Below are 16,573 nucleotides of genomic sequence, written 5' to 3' on the forward strand. Positions count from 1 at the left end.
ATGTTCTTCCCACCAGCGCTGCTCTGTTCCAGTAGCACCAACTCCTCCATAAATAAACTGCTAGAAAGGCCTAAAAATAACCTTTTTTCTCTGTTGGAGGACATTCAGCTGCCTTTCCAAACCTCATGCACAGTTTATTCCATTCTTATAACTACTACCTCCACCCTGTCTTGCAACTTTCACATCGATAAAATACAAACCTAAATGGGTCCATATTCCCTCTAAATAACATGAACAATATTCAAGCAAGATTAATATCATATTTTGATCTGGGGCAGCTATAATTTACCCTTGAATTCCAGTCACTATTTTGTGACCTCGGCTCCTCTAAAGAAGGTCACAAATCTACATGAAGTCTATGAGTACAGGGTTGTGCATTTGGATCCTCTAAGATACTGAAAGTTACATGAAGATGGGCTGCTCTCTATTGACCATCCATATACAGAGGAACAGAATCATGTTACTCCAACATGACTAGAAAATAAATTGCCATCTGCTTTCAAATACCAGAAGGGGAAGAATTTCTACAGCCAGATCTCTGGATCTGGTGAGCTAAAAGACTTGTCATGGTTCAGTTAACCTCACAAAAAGTAACAAAAAAAAATCACAACTGATTCTCTGAAATAGATGCAAACTGCCCATTCCTCTTTGGTGAATGAAACCAGGCTGGTAAATACATTAAACCAGGTTGCTGGTGAGATTATTTTGTGCTTCTGAGACACCACAATGAGAACAACTCTGGGCATGTGGTGTTTGCGAGGTGCTCTCCCTTCCAGCTGAGATTTTTAGTGCAGAGAACATGGAAATGAGAATTAATATAAAAGTTCATGCTGTAGAGATGGCTGCCGTTTCTTTGCAACAAAGACCCTGAGGTGGACCCACGCTTGGGCGGAGAATGGTGGAAGGGAGTAGAGCAGCCTGGGATAACTTAGGACACAAGGCTGGGCTCCACCTCACAGACCTTCACGCCATTCCCCTGAAGAAGTCACTAAAAGCAGGAGTGTCCACAAGAGAGAAACTGCTCTTCACCTTCTCTCCACCTGCAGCAGGGCAGGGTCTGAGCAGCAGGACCTCAGCCAACCTCCCATCCCAGCCACAGGCACCCAGCTCCTCCCTCAAACTTAAAAACCTTTGTGGCTTCTACTCAGCAGGACCCAAAGGGACATCACACAGTGAGGCTGTCCCCAACTCTGATCAGATCTAGGCACCACAGAGCGGCCAACCTGCTCCCACCCCAGCCCTTGGCCAGGACATCTCCTCTATGAAAGGATTCACCAGCTGACACACATCCACAGCAACAGCCAAAGATTATCAATGTTTCACGCAAAACATAACTAAAAGTTGGAAATTTATGACCTCCAGCCTTACCTGGAAGCAGAGCCTGGGATGAGACACAAGCACAGCTCCACAACTAAGCTTAATTCATCAACACAGGCTCAGCCACACAAACACAAAGACCCAGCCAGGGCCTTACCAGCAAAGTCATTTACACCCCTCAAGAGGCAGCGGTCTCTTCTTTTGGAGTCTTTCCAGGGGCTCTAGTCCCATTTGTAAACTACTTTTAAAGTAAAACTCTCCCTGTGACCGTGCCTACCTGGAAAGCAGAATCTCACCAGCTACCTGAGAACTTCAGAAGCATTGAAAAGCTCCACCTTGACCACTCACCTGATGCATTTTAATTCCTTTCCCCTCAATTACCAGACCCAGTACTTGCTATCAGCTACCATTATCCTCCACAGGTGCCTGCCAACCCGCACACTTAAGGAGAATTTGAACTACCTAAATCTGCTAGCAATTTTTATTTAAAGAAACAGTGAGATCTCTACCCTCATGTTAATTCCTCCAGATTAATTTTTTACTAATTTTTCCCCGCTACTTCCAGGTGTCTGAAGTGAGCTCCTATTCAATTTATTCATTATGGCTGGCACCCAGATTTTATCCCCATCTCCACCTTTCAGGAAGCCCCAACTCCTGGAGCCCTGGGATTATCAGGGACTTCTGCTTTGGGGCTCTCAAAATCAGTATGTTTTCAGCTGTTGCTGCTGCAGAAGACACCGTAAAACCACAACTCGGGTGCATTCACAACCAGTGAAAAAGCAAAAGGACAGTGAGCTGCTATTTTTTAAATCCTCTCGTCGTTTTTCCCACTTGGAAGTGCTCGGGCTGCCTGCATGGTGCAAGCTTGTGCTGCTCACCAGCACTGCAACCTCTGTGAGTGCGGAGCAGAACCGGGTATGGGGGCACGGCTGCCTGAAACACAGCTCTGATTTCTCAAACAGATTCCAGTTTTCAAGGTCTCGGCACCTGGCCAATTGTCTTCAAAAGAATCCACCGCCCCAGAGGTGTCTGAGGACTCTAGAAATAAAGATTCTCCTTAAACAACCTCTTGCTGTGAGCTGTCGGCAAACAGGGAGCCGGCACCACGAGCATGACAGAGCTGTGAGCTGCTGGCTTTGCTTTAACCATCAGTACCAAAGGGGCAAAGGAGAAAACAAACAGACAACTTATTGGAAAAGGAGCAACATCAATTACGTCAATTTCCAAAGGAATGAAGGAAAAATGGGGTGAGACCCTTCTTGCTGCTTTTTCCCAAAATGCACTCCACAAGTATCTCTCTCTCCCCGAGACTCCACGCAAACCCGTTTTCCAAAGCCCCTCAGCTGTCCATGCCCACCACATCAGCCATGGACACCAGTGTCCCCTCCTCGTCCTGCCCAGTTGCTCCTCAGGAAAGCTGAGTAAGACTTTGTATGTGACATTATAACCACACCCGATATCCAAAGAGTTTCAACAGCAAATAGGTCTTTCTTCAGCCACATCCCGCAGCCACAGAAGTGAGGGTCTAATTGTCTCCTGGGCTGACCAACAACTTCTTTATCTGTCACCTGCCTTAGCAGCAGATCCCAGCCTGGCTGCAGCACTTGGTGCTTTAGCAGCATGGGTGGGATTGGGCTCCCCCCTGTGCTGAGAGGGAGGAACCTTTGAATGAAGGGAGATGTATAAATACTTAAATAAGAACATGAATGATTAACAGAAATAATTGTTTTCCTTTTTTCCACTACAATTGCTGAGATGCATTATAGAAGGCTACAAATGATTTCCAGCTATTAAGAGATGAGGCGTCAGCGTTAAATGAAGGTCACAGAGTGATTAACACAACATACCACAATGCGTTTGATCAATCTTTCATTAAGTGTCTCTGCAGTACTTTTGACTGCTTACTCCTCATCAAACATGTGCTTCACGCAGTTTACAACCACTCGGCTTTTCCAAGCTGTCTGCTTCGGTCTCAGCCTGAACCACTGTGTGGAGAAAGGGAAATGGCTGTTAGGAAATAGGTAACAAAGTCCCAAGGGCAGAGCATCAGAGCAGCCCCAAGGATGCAGCCCAGGGGCTCCTCAATGCTGCTGCACCTCAATGGTCTCCTCCTCCCACCCCATGGAGCTGCTGCCTGCTCTGCTGCCACACCAGGGCCAGGCAGCAGACTTCACAGAACCACAAAATGGTTTGGGTTGAAGGGACCTTCCCAGCCCCCCCAGTGCCCCCCCTGCCATGACAGGGACATCTTCACCAGCTCAGGGTGCTCAGAGCCCCGTCCAGCCTGGCCTGGGATGTCTCCAGGGATGGTTCAGCCACCACCTCTCTGGGAACCTGGGCCAGGCTCTCACCACCCTCAGCATAAACAATTTATTCCTCATGTCCAGCCTGAATCTCCCTCCATTAGTTCAAAACCATCACCCCTTGTCCTATTGCAACAGGCCCTGCTGAAAAGTCTGTCCCCATCTTTACTACAGGCCCCTTTCAAGCACTGAAAGCTGAGGGAAACAGTGCAGTTTAACTAATATGACAAAACCTGTGGCCAGAGTGTGGTTTTTCCTGTGGCTCACAGCGAGCAGTGGGACTTCCCGTGCTGCACAACTCCAGTGGGAGAAATACCAGGGAAACTCTGTGCTGCCGGGCTTGGGAGTTCAAAAACTCTCAAAAAGAAATGAAAGAGCAAACGCGCTTCTTCCTGGGAACAAAACAATTGTGGTTTTCCTTGCTGGCTCCAGGGATGGGTGCTGCCCCACAAGGATGCGCTCCGGTCCCCATCCCAGGGGCAAAGGACACCTGAATCTTTGTGTGGACCCCTAAGCTGCTGTTTTAATTTGTCCTTGAGTCCTATATGTCTTGCAATAACTTCTTAAAACAACTTGGATAAGTGCTTTTCTTCTAAGGATATTCTGACCCAAATGCATCCGATTCATCCCCCTGCTATAAATGACCCTTTTACAACACAGCCTGAGCAGTTGAGGGAAAGCGGCGTAGTTTTCTCCCTGCTATCACAATCAAGTTGTTTGGTATAAAATGTGGCTTAAAAGTGAATCCATAATGCTCCTGGCAGTGCAAGGAAACGGCTGTTACCAGGAGTAAAATGTAGGTAGTAACTCTGTGGGTTTTCTCCACTGAAACTGTAATTAATGTGGATCCTGTGTACTAAGTGCAGGGAGAAATATAGTCTTCACAGCAGTTAAAATGCATCTCATTAGCACTGAAACTACTGTATCATCAAAATGCATTATGTTCAGCGAGGAAAAATTGTGTAATTGAATTCCCACCAAAGCACAGTTCATCTGCATCAAATGGCGTTGTGCTCATCGCGGGGCTCATTTCGGCTGCTGCTGGAAATGAGGATTAATTAGGCTACCTGCTCGTTACTGGAGGCAGCGTGTAGAGAGGCTGTGCCCAGGCCAGGGGCTGCAGGGAGAGGCTTCATCCCAAACCCCGGGCAGGCAGAGAGGGGCTGCAGAGCTCTGGGCTCTCCTGCAGCCAGCCCATCATGTTAGCAAGGTGCATGCCACACTCAAAAATGTTTTGTCAATACAGCAAACGCTGGTAAAAGAAGGCCAGCAATTCAAATGAAGGCACCCTTTCGCTGCATAAATACTTCAGTAATCATTAATAAATGATTTATGCAATTGCTTTTGAATTATTCTAGGCTGTACTGGTTCAAGTGGCAGTGATCTGTATAAATCATTTCATGTACAGCATCTAACAAGCACGCTGCGAGAGGTGCAAATACACAAGCTAATAAATTCTCCGAAGCTGTATACGCAGAGCTCTTCACCTCCTTCAAGAATAACTCATTGATCTGCAGCATTTTAATGGGTAAATTAGTATTCATTGATATAAATACATTAAAAGCTTGCAAAGACAGTACAATGTTCGGGCAGGACTGGCAGCAGATGGGAGACACGCAGACAGAGCAGCAGGGACGTTTCAGAGATTCCAAGTTCAAACGTCTGTGCTTTCATTCAATAGTGTTTCAGTCAGATCAGAGCAGACAGAATCTGTCTCTTTACCTCAGCACCTTCTGTCCGTGAGTCCAGGCGCTGGGCTGTGCATGGGCAGCAAGGGCTGATTAAACGCATCATTGTACGTTTTCCCTTTTTTTTCCACAGTCAGGCGTGCACCAGAGCGTCAACACATGGGCTCCTTACAACTCACCAGCACAACAACCAAGCTGAGAAACCCAGCCTGCAAAACAGAAGAACAGTTATTTTGGTGCAGAGGCATTTCAGGGCAAAGCAGCACCAGGGAGGGAGCTCAGCTTGTCTGCCCCTGGCTGCAGCAGCTCCGGGATGATCTTACTCCGTGTTCACACACAGCTCAGCACCCCAGACCCTGACCCCACAGAGCAAGTGAGAGCAGATCAGCTCCCTTAGTGCTTCAACCCGCCGCAGCCCCCTGGACCTTGCTTTGGGCTGTAGGGGAGCCCAGGAGAGCAATCCATCATCTTCAGCCTTTGCAAAACCAGGGGCTGCTGTGATATTTTAAGTGGCCGCTTGAGTGAGTTTTACTTACAGTGGGTGTGAGGGATCATAGAGTCACAGAACAGTTTGTGTTGAAGGGACCTTCAAAGTTCATCCAGTTCCCCCCTGCCATGACAGGGACATCTTCACCAGCTCAGGTTGCTCAGAGCCCCGTCCAGCCTGGCCTGGGATGTCTCCAGGGATGGTTCAGCCACCACCTCTCTGGGAACCTGAGCCAGGCTCTCACCACCCTCATGGGGAAGAATTTCTTCCTCATGTCCAACCTGAGTCTCCCCTCCTTTAGTTTAAAACCATCACCCCTTGTTCTTTCGCAACAAGCCCTGCTCAAAAGTCTGTCCCCATCTTTCTTATCGGCCCCTTTTAAGTACCAACGTCCACACTAAGGTCTCCCCGGAGCTTCTCTTCTCCAGCTGAACACCCCAGCTCTCTCACCTGTCCCCAGCAGAGCTGTTCCAGCCTCGGGTCATTCCTGGGGCTCCTCTGGCCCCTCTCCAGCAGGTCCGTGTCTGTCCTGTGCTGACTACTTGAGGATGCTGAGATCCAGCTTGCTGCATCTCCCCAAACACATGGGACACGGTCCCACCACTCCCAGGCTCTCACTCTGCTCACCAGTGCCTTGGTCCCCTGTGACATAGCCAGTCACATCGTGTAACCTCTATTCTTTGAATCCCGTTATTCAGATCTAACAGGGAAATAATTTTAATTAAGGAAATTAAAAATTTATTTGCATTTGCATTTTAAGTAGCTGTTAATTTGAAAGCACTGGAAGGAGCCCTCTGGCAGCGTCAGGATCGGTTTGTGTCAGGAGGAGGCTGGGGGATGGAGGAGGGGAAGAGCCCACTCCATCCCGCGGGGCCAGTGATGCTCGTGCAGAGGAAGGACCGGGTCCCCGGGGAGCAGGGGCAGCGCTGGCAGAGGTGACATGGTGCCAGCAACCATCCGCTCCAGCCTAAACGCAGCGCCTGAGCCATGCGTCCAGCCTCCCTGCCTAACAACACAGGTCTTGTTTGCCTTTCAGGCCCCAGCAGACCCCTCTCAGACCAACTACCATAATGCAGAAATTGCTGAGAAGCTGCCCGATGATGCTGAGCAGGACACGACTGTTGGTGCGGCAGTGGCATGGACTGGCTGAGACCCTTCCTGCTGCAGCAGGTGACCGCCTCACCCCACCTGGCCTTTGCTCTGTTTGGAAATCGGATGCACTGAATAACTATTATATTAAGGCTGCTCACAGCTGCCAGGTCCACCTGACAACAGGACATGGCTTCCCCAAGGTACAAAGATGGTCTCCAAGGTCCTGGTGACCTGTGCAGCATCAGCATGTTGAGCACTTGCAACCCACCTGTTTCCTTTCAGCTTCCTGCCAAGGTCTCCGTGGGCTGCGGTGGCCCCTGGGGTCCCCTGCATGGGCAGCCCCGCAGGGCCGAGGACCACCTGGAGATGCCAGGTCCTGGTTCCACCTCCTCCTTGCGTTGCTGCTGGACTCTAACAATGCAAGACTCTCCACCACCAGCTCCCAGGGCTGCCACAGGTGCCACCAGCCAACAGGCAGCTCAACTGAATGACAGTGCCACGGGGAGATGCTTTTCATTTCATCTCCTTGCAGCAAAGCCAGCCCAGGGAACAAAGCAACGTAGAGCTCAGATTAATGCATCTGAATAACAGTCCTATTGAAAACAGCAGCTAATTAGTTAAGTAATACCCAGTGTTATTAATTCTGCAGTTCTACCATCATCAATGTATTTGTAATAATAGTGTTTCTTCTGTAATAACATTAATCATAATGGATTTACTAAGAAATTAAGGGGAAGATATATTATCTCCCTCGGGAGCACCATCTGACAGCAGCTCCACTTACTGTGCAGATTTTCATTGGCTTATTTTTTAATTTCTTGCTCATTAATCTGCTTTCTAACATCCCCTCGCCACACCCTCTGTGAGTGGAGACCACAGGACGGTGAATGCAGCCCCTGCTTCTGCCATGTGCAGCTGGGCGAGGGGGGTCCAAGGCACAGGGAACCCCATCGAGTCCTTACGGAGGGTCACACAGACACCGGCGTCTTCTCACGGCGTGAGGGGGCAGGAATGCACGGTCCTACCTGCCTCGATGGGCAACATCCATCTCTGAGCAACGTCCTTTTCTGGGCAACATCCGCTTCTCCAGTCGGTTTGCTCATTCTCGGCTCCACACTCAAAAGCCTCTTTTGGCATTTCCAGGGGAGCAAGAAATGTTCAGCGTCTCTTCCTGACATTTATACCGAGCATGGAAAGGTTTCATTGAAGCTTCTTTTCGCACAACCCCTTCTCCTCCCAGCAGGCTTCTGCTTTAGGATGCTGGCACCAGAACCGGGTGCAGATCAACAGCAGCTTGCCCAAGCAAGGGAACGAAGTGACACCCACCGGGGACCCAGCCAGCTCCTGGGTGCCTGGGCAGGGCACCGAGCTCGGCCACGCTGGTGCAGGAGCACCCACACAGCCCCACGCACCACGTCGGTCACGGTCACGTCCCCAAGGGACACCTCAGCAGCTCAGTCCCACCATCCCCACTAGCACACATCAAGCTTTCACCAGCAGCTCTTTTCTGACAAAAATTAAAGCCTGATTTATCTGCTAAAAATCAGATGATCTGATAAAAATTAAAGCCTAATAAAAATTACAGCCCAAGGTCTAAAGTGATCCCGATCACGACTTTCACAGAGAGCTCAGCTTTCCTTCATTAGTTTATGGCTATGCATAAAGACAATGAGATTTTCAATGCAGCCCGCATTCACCTCCTGCGATGAACGGCCCGGGAGAGCAGCAATGCCGTGGAGTCCGTCCATCCGCCGGTGACACAACGAGCGGGAGGCGCGAGGTGCAGCGGGTGACAAGGTCCGGTGGCAGAATTGCTCCAACCTCCCTGCCGAGCCCGCACGGACACCCCCGGGAGCACCCGGTGTCCCCGGCACAGGCAGCTGCTGTCCCACTGCGGCCTCTGAGGAAACACAGGGGTGTCACAGTGAACAAGAACGTGCATTTGCTCCTTGCAAAGGACCTGGGAAACACTTGGTTCATTTCTCACTCCGCTTTCTTGATTTTTTTTTCTTTTTCTGTGCCTCTTTAGTATTTTTTCTGTTTTACTTTTGCCCCTCTAATTCTCAGCAGTGACTCTGACAGTGGCGGAAGCTGAAAAGCTGTCCCCTGCGCCCTGGGTGGGCTCTGGGAGAGTCACGGACTCTGTTTTCCAAATCCGTGAGCCTGTTTTCCCTCTCCCTTCATGTTTGCCATGTTTTGGTTCTAATTTGTTCAGCATGACTTGCAGTCTGGGTAATTACATTTGTCTTAATTAGTATGTACTACCACACACCGCTGTGCTGAGGAGACTTTTCCTCTGCGGCCAGCTCCTCGCCACGGCTCTAACCCCGCGTTTCCATCACCGTGAGCCCAAGCTGCTGGAACAACGCAGCCCATCGCCATCGGGCTCCTGGCAGCGAGCTGATTAAATACAGGAACGCTTTCTGCGTGTGTGACCACCAATGTTATAAAGTTAGTGAAAACCAGGATGCCCTTATTACGGTTTTATCCCGGCTTTTCTGGACCTCGCCAGCAGAGAGCGTCACCCCCGGGGAAGCCGTGATGCCTTGTGGGGTGCGAGATCAGGGAGGTGTCACAGGGAGGGACACCCAGAAAGGTGGGAGCGGGTCGTGGGCAGATTGGGGGGAGCCTTTAAAGGTATTTAAGGTGAAGATTTCAAATGAGACCATAAAGTCTGAGTGTACAGCTGGAGATGAAGGCCCAGCTGCGGGTTCAGCTCTTCAGCCCATGCTAAGAAGCCACCACGAATTGCGGATCAAGGGCTAGAGAGCCGGGGGAGGAGAGGCGGGGGACGAGAGTGGAATAAGATAATTAAATGAGCAGAGATCAGAAAGATTAGCGGTAACACCAGCTTTTCACCAAGCAAAACCGTGGGGCTTGAAAAAGATTAAATTCTATTACAAGTGTTTCAAGACCTGTGCCATAGATAAGCAAGGAGAGAAATGATCCATCTGGTCTGGGGGGACAGGACACAAGGCTGGGGAGGGATAACCAAGGCTGGGGAGGGATAACCAAGGCTGGGGAGGGATAACCAAGGCTGGGGAGGGATAACCAAGGCTGGGGAGGGAATAACTGAGGCTGAGACAGCACCAGCCGCTGCCCCATTCTGCAGGGGAGCAGGGTGCAAAAGCACGGAAATGCAGAAAGAAAATCAATGCCATGTCCAGGCCAAACAGCAGACACCATTTGTCCCTGGCTCCATCGGATGTCAGGTTAATCTAGGTCCCAGCTTGTGATTAATACCCTGTGGAAGGGCACAATTCCTCCATCAGGACTCAGGGATGGCAAGGATTTAGCAGTCAGAGCATGGATGGGGTCCAGGGAAGAGCGCGATTGATTCAAACTGAGCTTATTTTCAGCCCCAGAGCTGCTTATTGAGTTTTGAATTTCCAAGGCAGCTGGCGTTGGGGCTGAGCACTGGAGTTCCGCTGTTAAAAAGGAACTGCCAGGCGCTGCCAACAAGTCCCTGACTTTATGAAGTCATTAAGCAGTCGATTGAAATCAGCTTTCTCTTCCGCTGCCATCCTCCTGGCAGGCGCCCGTCCATCCGTCGCTCCCGGCTCCGCACATCCAGCCCGGTGCCCAGAGCCGCTCCCTGGGCTCCGCGCTGCAGCAGGGTTTGGGCAGGGTGAAGATGCTGCGGATGATGTAGGTGAAATATTCAGTTGCCTGGCTGCATAAAAAGCACTATTTTTGATGGAGATGGGCCATTTTAGCCCTCGTGGAGCTGCCAAATGAAAAGCACTGGCTGGGGTCTGCTGGGGTTCAAGCTAGGGCACTGCGGTCCCCCAGATCTCACTGCTCCCCCCTCACGGCTCATCCTGCAACGGGCTCATCTTTTCCTGACAGGACTTCACGTCTGTGATGGCCCCAGCAGTGCTCCCCACCTCTGTGCCAGCTCAGCACCGGCCACAGAGCCCAGCTCAGGGACAAAGATCCTCCTGCGCTAGGCAGGATACAACGACTTGGTCAGAGAATTAACAATCCTGGGGACAAAACCACAGCTGAGGTCCCACAGTGGGGACAGGGATGCTTGGGCACAGGTCCTGCCCCATTGCAGCCCTGCTGAGCCCTGCGGTTGCCTTTGGCTGCACTGGGATGTGCTGGCTTGGAGCCACAACAGCGTGGGGTGGGGGTCACACCCAGAGCTGGGGGGTGCAAACCCTCCCCTGCACCGGGCAGTGGGTGACACCACAGCAGCCACCCTGGGAAAGAAGGTCCCTGTTCTCGCAGCTTTGCAGTGGCACCCTGGGGACCAGCTTTGCCACAGGACCCAGGGGACCCCGGCTTTGCTCCAGCCCCCCAGGGACCCCAGCTTCACCACGGCACCCAGCTCACTCCAGATTTCCCATGAACTGAGCTGGGCAGGTCTTTCCCATTCAAGTGCTGGGATTTTAGCTCCATGATTCAAGTGCTGGCCCAGCTCTGCCCATCGGGTGCAGCCTGCTGGGGTGCAGAGCGATCTCCAAAAAGGATCCAGCCACTCGTGGCAACCCCTGTGTCCCAGGCACAGGTTGCACAGTCTGAATGCAGCTTTGCTGTGAGCTGTGCTGAACCAGACGTCAGCTCAGCGCGAACACTCAGCAACCATTGCCACCTCCATGGGGATAAGCACAACAAAAAGGAAACCTTCCCTTTGCCTCAGACAAACCTTCTGCTCCAATTCAAGACAACAGACCTGAGCCAGTTCACACCTACAACGTCGCTCTGCTCACCAGTCCCGAGCCACAGCAAGGACCGTGCCCAGCTCCTCACCGGCCACTGCAGCAGTGGTGGGGACCCCAGCAGCGCCTGTCCAGGAGAAACTGCAGCACTTGTTGGGTCTTTATCCTGATGCACCCATCGCTTTCCCTGACCCAGAGCTGGGTTTTGATGGACTGGTAAAACAAAAGCACCCAAAACCTTCCGAGCAATAATGAGAGTGGTGGTGTGGAAAGGGAGCTCCTCCCAGCCTCACTGAGAGATGGTTTGGGAGGGGACAATAAACCACGGGGATGGAAGCGGTGGGTGTGGGAAGATTTGTCACATTCTCCAATAGCAAAAAATAGAAACTGTCTCAGTATGAATATCAAAGCAAAACTTCCCTCGCTTCACTTGCCTGTGCGATGTGGTGCCCCAGCCACGCTCCAGCAGTGGGACGCTGTCCCCAGCCCCGGTGTCCCTTCTGAGGTCTGTGACTGCAGCTCGTCCCCACGTGCCCGATCTTCACCTGGTCCCCTGCAGACACACCTCTGTCCCTGGAAGTGTCAGACGAGTTTTCCCCTCGGGTGTGCCTTGGAGGATTTTGCAAGCGAGCAGAGTCCCTGGGTGAGGGGGGTTCACCCGCGGCGCTGCGCCCGCAGCCACCCAGCCCCGCAGCTGTGCGGACGCATGGGAAGGAGCAGCCCTGTCCCCAAAACACACTCCCAGCAAACCGCACGCACACGGAGCCTCTTTGCTCTCCCGTCCTTTTGCTCTTCCAATTCACCTTTGGTTTTGTGTCCCTTGGCTCCTGTCCAGGGGTTAGAGATGGTACCAAGCACGCTGCAAATAAAATAAAGTTCTCTGGTCCTGTACTGACGGGATTATATTAGATTTGTCAATATTTGGTCAGGATTGAGGTGAAACTGAACTGAGTGAGGCTAAGAAATAACATCAGCTATCGGATTGTGAAGTGCTGTTGATAGCCCACTGTGGTGACTACTGAGGCATCACCTCTGCTAAACTAAAAAGGCTCTTTTTTCCTTCTTTTTTTTCCTCCTCTTTCTTTGTATTTTAACTTTCGGTAAATTGACTGTGAACTACACATTGTACAGCCACAGACAGACTGGTACAGAAAAGCAGCAACCTCTGAAGTGCTCAGCAGGGTGAGCTGATCCACACGCCGGCTTCATACTGACGAAGAGAAAAGCACCAGCCAGAACTGAGGGCACCGATCGCAGCTCCTGCTCCCCCTGCCTGCCCCCCAGCACCCACCTCTGCAGCTCAGTCCCACCCAGCTCGAGTCATAGAGTCACAGGGTCAATGGAATGGTTTGGAAGGGACCTTCCCAGCTCCCCAGTTCCCCCCTGCCATGACAGGGACATCTTCACCAGCTCAGGGTGCTCAGAGCCCCGTCCAGCCTGGCCTGGGATGTCTCCAGGGATGGTTCAGCCACCACCTCTCTGGAAACCTGGGCCAGGCTCTCACCACCCTCAGGGCAACAATTTCTTCTTCATGTCCAGCCTGAATCTCCCTCCATTAGTTTAAAACCATCACTCCTTGTCCTACTGCAACAGGCCCTGCTGAAAAGTCTGTCCCCATCTTTCTCATAGATCCCTTTTAAGCACAGAAAGGCTTCAATAAGGTCTCCCTGGAGCCTTCTCTTCTCCAGGCTGAACACCCCAACTCTCTCAGCCTCTCGGGGCTGGCATTGCACAAACACCCTCACTTCCAGCACTGTTTTCCTCCCGACCCACAAGGCTGCTGTTCTCTCTGGGTCTGAGCATCCCTGAGCAGCTGCCCCCAGGCACAGAGATCTGTGTGGCCATCGGAGCCACCTGCATGAGCAACCCGGCCACAGCACTCAGTGACAACACCAAACACGGTCACAGGTTTGACTTTCCAGGAGGGTGAGTCTCTGGAGGTGCCACTGGCACAGTCAGAGCCAGGAAATTTTGGTGCTCGCCAATGGATGCATTCATCAGAATCCAGCAGAGCAGCAGCTGTGCTGCTGTCCCTCTCCTTGCCCCCAGCCCCAAAGTGCCTGGGGCAGACCCAGGCTGCACCCCAGGCCCCTCTTGCGCCCTCACCAAGGGCTTGGATGCCCCACATGTCCTCCTTCCCCCAGCACCTGGCACGAGGTCAGCTGGGATGTAGGACAACCGCTGCCAACCCCCAGAACCAGCCATGACCCCACAGCACTGTGGGATGTGGAGCACCCCAAAAAATCCCCCACTGATGCGGGTGGTGGCCCTGGGGACCTGGAGGCGCCTGCTCCACGGCAGCTTTGTCCCCACGGCCAAGCGCGCTGATGAGCCCACCAGCTGGATAGTGCTTCTGCACAACATGATGAGACTTACCCAAAACATTTTCGTAAATAATTAGCAAAAAATTAATGCAAAAGTCAGATTTAATTATCACATCAAAGCCAGCGTTAATCAGAAAGCAGTGGCAGATGGCTCTCCCCCTGCCCCCCCCACACACATCCTCTCACCAGCAGCTCCTCAGTCCACGGGACACGTGTCAGCATTTCCTGCAGGGAACGTGTGTCCTGTTGCAAAGCTTTAGCACTTGCTCCTTGGCTCGTGCCTGTGGGCAGGAGGCTGTTAGGGCAAAAGTTGGGAAGAAAACGTCCTGGATGCTCCTGCTCTCCTTGCACAGAGGGCAATGGGCATGAAACCCTGTCTCTGCACACATCTGACCTGGGGCTCGGAGGTCTCTGTTCCCTTCCTGTGCCCAAAAATGCCAGCAGGCCCCTGTGAACATCGTAACAAGTGTTTGTGTTCTGCACCTCTGCAGCCAGGGAGGAGCAGACCCAGGAAGGACACGGATGGACAGGCACTGCTGCCTTCCACGGGGCTGCCAGACCCGGCAGAGGAGCCATTTGGGACAACAGAAATAATGGTTACGTGTCTCGTGGGGCTGCAGGTAGCCCCAGTTCAACCACAACCATCAGCCCAGCAATCCCTCCCTCTCCCCTCTTGCACACAACAGCCCCAGGGCCAGGACGCCTTGAAGATGCCCAGAGGGAACAGCTCCATCACCACAACGGGTCCTCAGGGACGTGCAGCAGACGTGCTCCCTGCACAGGAGCCGGGACCCCATTTTTGCAGATGCCCAGCACAGCATTTACCGCCTCCAGTGCTCCACCTGAGCCAGTACGAGGTGATTTATCCCTGGCCAGTGATGCCTCCAGGCCCAGCATCCCAACCCCACCGAGAGTTTGGTCCTCCCATGCCAAACCCATCACCTGGGGCACACGGCTGCACAAGCCTCTGCCAAAGTACAAGTGTCGCAGAAGTAAAGAGTGTCCCGTTGCCTTTGGGTTTCACATTCACCGCTTTAAATTGTTCATTTGCATCTGTAATAGCTCCGCTCACAGGAACATGCCATCAAGAAACCATATGGCGAATTTCCATGTTCTCATCTTCCAGCAGAGGTGAAGGAGAGGAAGGTCTGGGAGCATTAATGGAGTGAAGAAATGCCAATGACACGAGAAGGACGTGTGGCTGGGCGGGATGCCACCACAGCACCAGACGTCCCTGTCCCAGATGGCGGTTGTGCTTCACGAGAGCCTGTGCCACAGGGCAGCACTGGCTCCAAGCTCCTTTCAGGCAGTTCAGAGATCAGAAGGTCTCCCCTCAGCTCCTGTTCTCCAGCTGAACCCCCCAGGTCCCTCAGCCGCTCCCATCACACTTGTGCTCCAGCCCCTCACCAGCTCCGTTCCCTTCTCTCAACTCGCTCCAGCACCTCAAGGCCTTTCTGGGAGTGAGGGGCCCAAAACTGACCCCAGGATTCGCAGTTTGGCCTCCCCAGGTCCCAGCACAGGGATGGTCACTGCCCTGGTTCTGCTGGCCACACCAGTGCTGGTACCAGCCAGGATGCTGGTGGCCTTCTTGGCCACCTGGGCACACGCTGGCTCATGTTCAGCTGCTGCTGCTCTGTGCTAGAAGGATGCTCTTGCACCTACCGATGACACAGGTGCACAAGCCCAGTCAAGATGCTTGCAGCCTCGCAAAGTCAAAGACAACATTGCTCCCTGTTCTTGCTTCCCAAATGCTCTGCCTTGTCCTCAGGGGAATGGGTCAGCAGCAAAGCCCAAGCCCCGATCTTTGAGGACAGTCAAAACACACATCACCCAGGATTTGCTCGCCCTGGTCTGGGATACCCTGATCCCGCTGCCACTTCCCTGGAGCTGCCCCCGTGGCGCTGCCCAGCAGGGCAGCAGCTCCCAGTCATCCCCTCCATCCCGCACTGGGGGGACGGGGAGGTGCTGGGGTGCAACGAGCTGCTTGCCAAGGAACAAGGTGCCCTCCTGCCTGCTCAGGACAACATTGCCAGGGCTGAGGCGGTTTGAAAGGGCCGGGGGGACTGCAGTCCCAGCATCCATCTCCTTCCTCCTCCCACACTGGACCAGCTCTGGTTTCACACCTGCTGAGCTGCACAGAGCCGGAATCCATCACAGCATTGCCCTCTGCTGGTAATCCCTCCTGGATGAGCCTTTCCCCTGCTGTCTCTCTCCAAAATACGCTGAGGAGCAGCTCTGCTGCCTCTGGGCACCCACAGCACCCCCACAGCGAAAGCCCAGCGGCAGCCCTGGCCTTGGCAAGGGGGCTGGGTGGGGAAGGGTCCAGCTGGTTGTGCCCAGAAAAGCAGCTGAGCCACGGGAAAAGGGAAGTGGAGCTTTCTGGGGGCCGGGCTTCACCCCCGGGGAAAGAGGGAGATGAATTTTAAAGCAGAAAACAAATTGTTTTCATGAACAGTCGGCAGTCAGTGACCCCTCACCAGCACTAAAGCACCAGTCTCTAATTTACAGAAGTTTAACACAGTTCAGCAGAGAGACACAGAAATTGTTTTACAGTCACAAACTTTGTTAGGAGATGCTTTCTGGAACAGGGGATATCTGGCCAACAGGCCACCGCAGTGTTTGTGCTCAGGGTGACAATGGCAGCGTGTCCTCAGCAGCATCCCCAGCACCCCCATAGCCCCTCCCAGCATTGGGGACC

General features: G+C 52.6%; 1 long non-coding RNA gene across 1 annotated transcript; it reads right to left on the bottom strand.

The window, feature by feature from the left end:
* Positions 1–3,222: 3,222 nt before the first annotated feature.
* LOC139829180 (uncharacterized) lies at positions 3,223–6,302 on the bottom strand. Its single transcript, XR_011741537.1, has 3 exons — positions 6,246–6,302; positions 5,343–5,517; positions 3,223–3,302 (listed from the first exon to the last, which is right to left on the bottom strand). It is a non-coding gene; the product is annotated as an uncharacterized lncRNA (long non-coding RNA).
* Between the last annotated feature and the right edge of the window lie 10,271 nt (positions 6,303–16,573).

The sequence above is a fragment of the Patagioenas fasciata genome, chromosome 16 (genome assembly GCF_037038585.1).
Source record: "Patagioenas fasciata isolate bPatFas1 chromosome 16, bPatFas1.hap1, whole genome shotgun sequence".
Lineage (NCBI taxonomy): Eukaryota > Metazoa > Chordata > Aves > Columbiformes > Columbidae > Patagioenas > Patagioenas fasciata.